At 40.3% G+C, this 8,160-nt stretch overlaps 1 pseudogene; it reads right to left on the minus strand.

The window, feature by feature from the left end:
• Positions 1-765: 765 nt before the first annotated feature.
• On the minus strand, positions 766-3,040 carry LOC114107720 (olfactory receptor 7A5-like; annotated as a pseudogene).
• Between the last annotated feature and the right edge of the window lie 5,120 nt (positions 3,041-8,160).

Consider the following 8,160-nt stretch of genomic DNA (forward strand, 5'->3'; position numbering starts at 1 on the left):
CATACACCAGGCCCATTTGCTCCAGAAGCATGTACATCACCAAAAAGAAATCTTCCAGAGTAATTCAAGTATGGTTGAACATTTTAATCCACAGGATTCTTGGTCATATCTGACTCTAAGTCAACCAACACATTAAAATTGGACTCTCAGTGTCCATTATAGTTCTAACATGTATTAGATTCATAATTTTGGCCTTACTACACTATGCAGGGTAAACAGGATGCACTGAGGACCATGCTGGAGAGAAACAAGACCATCATGGGGAAAACAAATACCCGTGACAGCTGGGAAACATACTCGTATTTTAAGGTCTGTGTTACCAGAGAGAGTGGTTAAGGAGAGATGAGCAAGGAATCAGGAATGCAGGTGTCAAAAAATTTACTTTCAGATTGTCTCCTGCTATAAAGTTATACAAACGACCTCAGCTGCCTAATGTAGTTCATACCACATTAGTGCAAATAATAATCACATTGGACAGTGGGAAACTCAAAATATTTTCAAAAATTGCTAAAAACTTTGAGAAAGTAGCAAAAATGACAACATGAAAAAATACCATTGAATATTAGAAACAGCAGAAACTTTAATAAAAGTAGTTGTTTAAATTATATAAAGTCATGAAAGTTAAAGAAACTTGACACTCAAAGAAAAATCTGGGAGCAACAAGTTGTACTTCCATGATCTGACCATGAAACTGCAGTCACTATCTCAGAGGAGGACAGTCCTGCAAGCAGGGAGAGTTCTGGAAAACCACCATTACCGTTTTCCTCAGGGGTATCTTCTTGGAGTGCTCTTGATGTCCTTATTCCTCAGACTATAGATGTAGGGGTTCAGCATGGGGGTGACCACGCTGTACATCACCGAGGCTGTTGCACTTGAGTATGAATTATGGTCAGAGCAGAATTAAAGTACACACTGAAGCTCATTAAATAAAATAAAGAGACCACAGAGAGGTGAGACACACAGGTGGAGAGGGTTTTGTACTTGCCCTGAGTTGAAGAGATTGAACTTATGGAGGAAACTATCTTAGAATAAGAGTAAAGGATGCCAGGGAGCTGGCCATTGCCCAGCAGCACAGATGTAAAGTACATCACCATGTCATTAGGGAAAGTGTCGGAACAGGCAAGTTGGACCACCTGATTAAGTTCACAGAAAAAGTGGGGGATTTCCAAGTCTGTGCAGAAGGACAGTTGCAACACCATTAAGCTTTGTAACAGGGCATGCAGGACACTCAGGATCCAGGACACCACAACCACCAACATGCAGAGCTGGGGGTTCATGATGACTGTGTAGTGCAGGGGGTGACAGATGGGCCACAAAGTGGTCATAGGCCATCACGGCCAGGTGGAAGTTTTCCAAACTGGCAAAGACTATGAAAAAGTGCATCTGCATGATGCAGCCTTCAAAGCTTATGACCTTGCTCTGTGTCTGCATGTTCACCAGCATCTTTGGGACAGTGGTGAAGGTGATATAGATGAGAGAAAAAGACAGGTTGCTGAGGAAGAAGTATATGGGTGTGTGCAGTTGGGAGACTGAGGTGATGACCAGGATAATAAGCAGGTTTCCACACACAGTTATCAGCTACATGGAGAGGGAAAGCCCAAAGGGGAAGGGTTGCCATCCAGGTTGCTCTGAAAATCCCAGAAGATGGAATTCTGAAATGTGTGTACTATTCCCTTGTTCCACGTGGTCCATCTGACTAGCGGGGGGGGGGGGGAGAGAGAGAGAGAGAGAGAGAGAGAGAGAGAGAGAGAGAGAGAGAGAGAGAGAAACACATAGAGAGGGAGAGACAACAACAACAATAATCAGACATGCATGACTAACTTTTCAGAAATGATCTCATTTATGTTACAGGCAAGAAACTATTTTTGTGTTTCCTATGTGAATCTTTTCCCCTGTATGAAACACCCCAATATTTATGATTTCCCATTCTCAGCTTTTCCCAAGAGATCATGTATTCTACAATAACAAATTTCTTTATGCCTTTACAGAATCAAATTCAGTATAAACCCAGTTCCTGGGGCTGTGTAGACATTGTGCAAGCAATGCAGAAAAAAGACATGCATCCCTAAAATCTTTTTTTGTTTGTTTCAACACCTTTATTTCTCTGCAGGAGGTGACATTCTCTTTCTGTTTTTCAAGTGCCATTTTTTCAGCCTTCCTTTGGTTTGAGGGGTATATTTTAGTTTGGTTTTGAATCCAGTGAAGACTATGATTGAAATAAAAATGAAAAATAATGTCATGCTTTTCAGATTCTGTTTATAAAAATCTTGTGCATTAGAAGTTTTTGACTTTCTAGAGTTTTCTGAGTCATTCAGTGTTTAGAATTTTAGTTTCTGGTGACATTTGAATAACATGCAGTATAACCTAAAATCTTATGATGTAGAAATATTTAAGAAAAAACTTAAATTGCATAACACTTTAGATGACAGAAGATGTTCTGGGCTCTGGATGATGAATCTCCATTAGGAATACAAAAGATATTCCATGATTTTTTATTCCATAATTTATATTATGGCCTAATAAACCTAGAACAAGTGGAAAATACTGTAAAGTGAAAAAGCCTTGACTGCCTTAACCTCATGAACATCCCAGCTGGGCAACACAGTAACTGTAGCCTCAGTGCAGTTCTGAGCCCTTGCAAGCCCTTGCAATGTAGAATTGGCAGGGCACATGCTGTCTGTTCTCAGCAACATGAGGGTATCATACAGCCTAACACCAGCCTGGAAAAGAACCTAAGTTTGAAATTCAATGTACATTTTCTTCAGAATGCACATTGCTTTATACCATTTTAAAGTCGAGGAATAACAGGTAGAACCATCAAATCCGGGGAGAGTCTGTATACTGTGCCCAGGTACACCTACTCTGAAACCTGCTCTCAACGCTAAAGGTACACACACCCACCCAACACACACAGCCCTGTACACGCAGCATGAATTAATAACACAAGTCTCTTCTCACTCCCAGCCACACCATAAGAAAGAAATGGATTTGAGCTACTGATATCAAATTAACTTACCTGAAAGAATGTAGAATTGGTCATCAGAGACTCAGGCTGTCAATTTTTCATCACAGGTTACATTTTGGTTCCCTTTTTCTGTGGTGTTTATCTGCCCTGTGTTAAAAGAAACAACAAAAAATATGCTGAATGAACAGAGGGGGGTGGTAAGTGGACCTGGAAGAGACAGAGCTAATAAACTCAGGAGGTCCCCAGGAGACTGTAAGGAAGAAACAGTTTCCATTTTTCTGGTGGCATTCCAAGTCCCATTCTTTCCTCTTGATGCCCCCCAAAACAAGAGATCAAAACCACATTAGCCACGAGAACAGAGTAAGGATAGCATCAGAGTGTTGAAAAGCACATACATCAAATGTCTAAATAGAAGAAACTGTTACCTAGAGAGTAAATCAACAACTCACCAAAGGAAATACACCAAGAACCACAAATGCTCTTTGTCCTGTTTTGTGAGACAGAATGGCCTTTCATGTGCTCACCCCCATTGATTTCCCCACTGGTCTTCACAGGACTGGATGGCAGGTGAGCAGGGCCTCTGTCTCATTTTCCTCAGGCAGCTCTTTTCTTGGGTCTTAGACTTTCTTTTTAATAGTTCTAAAATTTACCACTGATGCGTCATGTTTTTTTTACATTTGGGGTACAATGTGACATGACAATATACATCCACACTGTGTAACCATCAGGTCAGGGTCGTGTGTGTATACAGCACCTTGAACTTCCATGGTTTCTTCATGTGGGAACAATCACAAAGCCTCTCCACCAGCTGCTTTGAAACCCACAAGTGTTGTCCACCACCGTTACCATGACATGGGAAGTTACTGCTCCAGGCTGTACCCATGGGCCCTCCTCTCTCTCTACCATGTCATCCCAGCCTCTGGCAACCACTGTTCAGCTCTCTGACACACCAGATGGGCTCACCCTGGTCCTGTTCTGGACTTATTCCAACATTTGAAGGCCCCCTCCCCATACTCTACAAAATTGTGCTCCTGTGATGAGTACAACCTTTCACACACATGACACTCTCCATATGGTATATCTCTGAGGACACAATGGCACATACATTTACTTAGCTATACTCTGTGCCATTGTAATGCAAGGGACAAATGAGCAGGGACATTCATCTTCTATTTTCTCCTTTATGTTTTCGCCTTTATGTTTATTATATGTGGATACATGTGCATTATTTAGAAAAGTTTATAGAATGGGAGAAGTTTTTTAATGTTTTTGATAGTATATTATAGTTACACATCATAATAGGGTTCATTTTGAAGGAAGAAGTTTTAAAATAAAAATAATTTCAAGGCAATAGAGCCAGGTTGAATACATTAGTGTCAAAACAACTGTAACAAACAAAATGAAAGAAGTATTAAACAAAGTGAAAAATATAAAATAGCAATAATTTAATTACATTGGTACATCCTTAAGTATGTGTATCTGTGTGTGTGTGTGTGTATTCATACACATTCATATACCTATATAATATTCTAGAATAATATATTACTAGAATTATTTGTTGAGCAAATCAGGGATTATGTTTCAGCATATATGCAAATTTAGTAAATGACAAGATTATATTTGAATATAGTTGGAAGAGCCTGAAAAAGTAAATAAAAGCTGGTGTAAGTGGCTATGTTTTATTCAGTTTTTTTCAATGACCAAAGGAACGTAGGAGAAAAATTTTAAGGAGAAAATGTTTATTTGGTGACTCACGGTTTCATAGGTTTCACCCCAAAGATGACTAGCTCCAATATTTGGGACTTGTTGTGAGGCAGAATGTTGTGGCAAAAGAGTATGGTGGAGGAAAGCAGGCTAGGACATGAGGATCAGGAAGCAGAGAGTGCTCCACTCAACAAGGACAAAATATGAACCCTAAAGGCAAGCCCCCAGGGTCCCACCTCCTGCAGCCATACCCCACCTGCCTACAGTCACCACTCAGTTAATCTCCATCAGGGGATTAATTCACTGATTGGATTGAGGATCTCAAAACACCAATAATTTCACCTCTATACTTTCTTTCATTGTTCCACAAATGAACTTTGGGGTTATCTAAACATAACACTGTGTATCTGGAGGAAAATTAAGATGGTCCCCTAGCTCCATATCTTAGCAAAAAATCAGAGGAATTAAAGAACTTGGTGTAAATGTAACCAATACATTTCAGATGAACATCCAGGAAGAATATATATACAAAATCTATGGGTAGGAGTGCCGCAGTCTGGCTGGGCACAATCAGGAGCCACTTGTCAAAAGAAACTAACTTTATTTTTAGAACCACACACCAAACAAAACAGCTCCTCAGGAAAAATCCTCAGAGCCTCAACTGCCACCACCGGCTTTTTTCAAGCCTGTCTCTCCCCCCCTAAGCTTCTTCTCCACCTCCCACAAACCTCCTGCTCTTGAGGCCGATTGGCTGGGTCACGTGGGCAGAGCCAAAAAGTCCCCCAATGAGCAGCTCCGTGGTCTGAAAGGGCAGGGAAACAGTCCAATGAGCATCACCGCAGAGGAGCCAATCAGCTAGATGTTGCTGGGGCCGAGGAGGCAATCAGCTAGATGTTGCTGGGGCCGCTGTGAGCCAATCATCAGCCGGCAGCTGGATTTGGCAGCTGGAAGTTTGCTGGGGCCCCTTCGGCTGTGGCTCTCAACATAGGAGATTTATCTTAAGTAAAGCAAGAAACTTAGAAGTATGAAGACAGACACATTTATCTGAATAAAATTTTAAAGTTTTTATGGCCAAAATACCTGAAAATCAATTAAGAAATAATAATCTGCAATGCTTATTTGGAATGTTTACTGTAAATAATAGACTAGAATCAAAATAGACTGAAATGGTGATTGGACATATATTTACAGAAAACCAGTAATGCTGGAAGGAAACCACTGTAAATCTCAAGCACACCCATTTACATGGGAAAAACATAAAGAGCTATCAAATTGATGGGGTTGGAAGTTTTAAACAGGTGGGAAAAGGGATGCTCTAATTTTTCTGGAAATGGGAAGAATTATGGTACCTGGAAAAATATCTAAATGCAGATTTCAATTCCAAAAATGCAGGTGATCCCAACCCAGCTTTCTGAGTCAAGGGACCATTGAGTTCCCAGGCCTCATTGCTGTGCTGTCCTCTGCGTGGTGGGATGTTAGCAAGTCACCCCTCCTGGTGTCTCAGTCAAGGCCATCTCCAGCCATTTCCCAGTGTCCCCCAGAGTACCAAAATAAACCAAGTCCAGAACCACAGTTTTAAATAACCAACCCCCAAATACCTTTGTAAAAATCACTGTAGATTGATTATATTATAGTGGTTTAATGAAGAATGATATCATAGACCATCAGACATGTAAATGTTAAGCCATATCATAAAATATTTTTCAGTCAGTTAAATAATTAGACTTTGTACTTACTTGGACAGACTCTCTAGGGTGCTGTTGAATGTGAGGTAATGAAGGAAACAGGACAGAACCAGATGAGATATTTGATAAAACCAAATTTTTCAATGTTCATGCCTTCACACATATCTTGCTTCAGTTCATGTTAATGTTCTGTCAAATTTTGTTTACTATCATTCTTTTAAATTTTTTATTAATTTTTAATTGAAACAATTATGTGTATTTGTGGGGCACAATGTGAAGTTTTGATGCATGTATACATGATACAAAATCTCAATCTAGTTAATTATCAATTTCATTTCTTCACCAATGCATTATTTTATGTGATGAGAACATGAAACATCTATTTTATTATTATCATACACACATACTAATTGTCTAAATTAATGGGATTCACTGTGATATTTCCACCCATGCAAACATTGTGCACTGATCATGTCCATCCATTCCTCTACCTGCTACCACCCTTCCCAGGTGCCTAGCAATCCCTCTTCTACTTGCCAGTCATCTTCGTTTTTCTTGTTTCTATCTATGAAAGGGCAGATGCATTACCTGTGAAAGACCAAACAAGGCTTGTCATTGGAGAAAATGCCCGGTTATTGAAGAAGAGCTCTGCATATTTATAGAGCCAGGGGTGTTTTGACAGTTATGACAGTTTAATGGTTAAAGGTTTTGACAGTTAGCATGGGGTGCTTTCTGATTGGTGGGTAAGGATCATGTGAGCCAGCAGGGCTAGTCTGATTGGTGGGTAAGGATCATGTGAGCCAGCAGGGCTAGTCTGATTTGGGGTAAGGATCATGTGAGCCAGCAGGGCTCACCATTGGATGGCTCTTTTCGGGGGATGGGGAAGTTAGTCTTTGGAGCCAGGGGGACTCCCAAGAACCTGTCTTTCTGTTTCTGACTTTTCTCCAGTTCTATTCATTCTGCTGCAAATGGCAGGATTTCCTTCTTTATGTCTCAAAACACTCCGTTGTGTGGATACGCCATATTCTCTTTATGCATTCATCTATTGATGGGCACAAAACTCACCCCACGTTACAAGCCTATTTCAGGAATTTTAACATATACAATATTTTTTTTTATAAACTGCAGTCACCATGCAGAGCAGTAGGTCACTAAAACTTATTCCTCCAGTCTGACTGAAACTTTGTATTTTTGTTCAACATCTGCTTCTCCCATCTTCTAATTTTAAAGAATTGCTCTACTGGGTGGCAATGGTAGGCAGGTGGGGCAGAGCTGGAATAAGTGCATCTCTGGAGGTGTGTCCTTGGGGATTATGTATTGTGCCCTTGTAAACTATCATCCTCTCTCTCTACTTCCTGTCTACAATGAGGAGAGAGGCTTCCTCTACCAATAACTCCTGCCATTCATCATTGAAGGGCACCTAGGTTGGTTCCAGAGCTTGGTTCCATAGCTTGCCTATTGTGAATTTAGCTGTAATATGCTGATTTTAAGTCATTTGGGTATATGCTGAGGAGTGGGATAACTGGGTCAAATGGTGGTTACATTCCAAGTTCACTAAGGAATCTCCATATTGCTTTCCAGAGTGAGTGTACCCATTTGCAGTCCCACCAGCATTTATGAGTGAACCTTTTCCTCTACATCCTCACAAAACATTTATTGTTAATTGTGATAATTGCCATTCTAACTGGAGTGAGATGAAATCTAAGTGTAGTTTTAATTTGCATTCTCTAATTGCTAGAGATAGATCCACAACACTTTTAAGGCTCGGGATAATGAGGGCTTTTGTGGTTTCCTTCCAAAAAGTTC

The sequence above is a fragment of the Marmota flaviventris genome, chromosome 1 (genome assembly GCF_047511675.1).
Source record: "Marmota flaviventris isolate mMarFla1 chromosome 1, mMarFla1.hap1, whole genome shotgun sequence".
Taxonomy (NCBI): domain Eukaryota; kingdom Metazoa; phylum Chordata; class Mammalia; order Rodentia; family Sciuridae; genus Marmota; species Marmota flaviventris.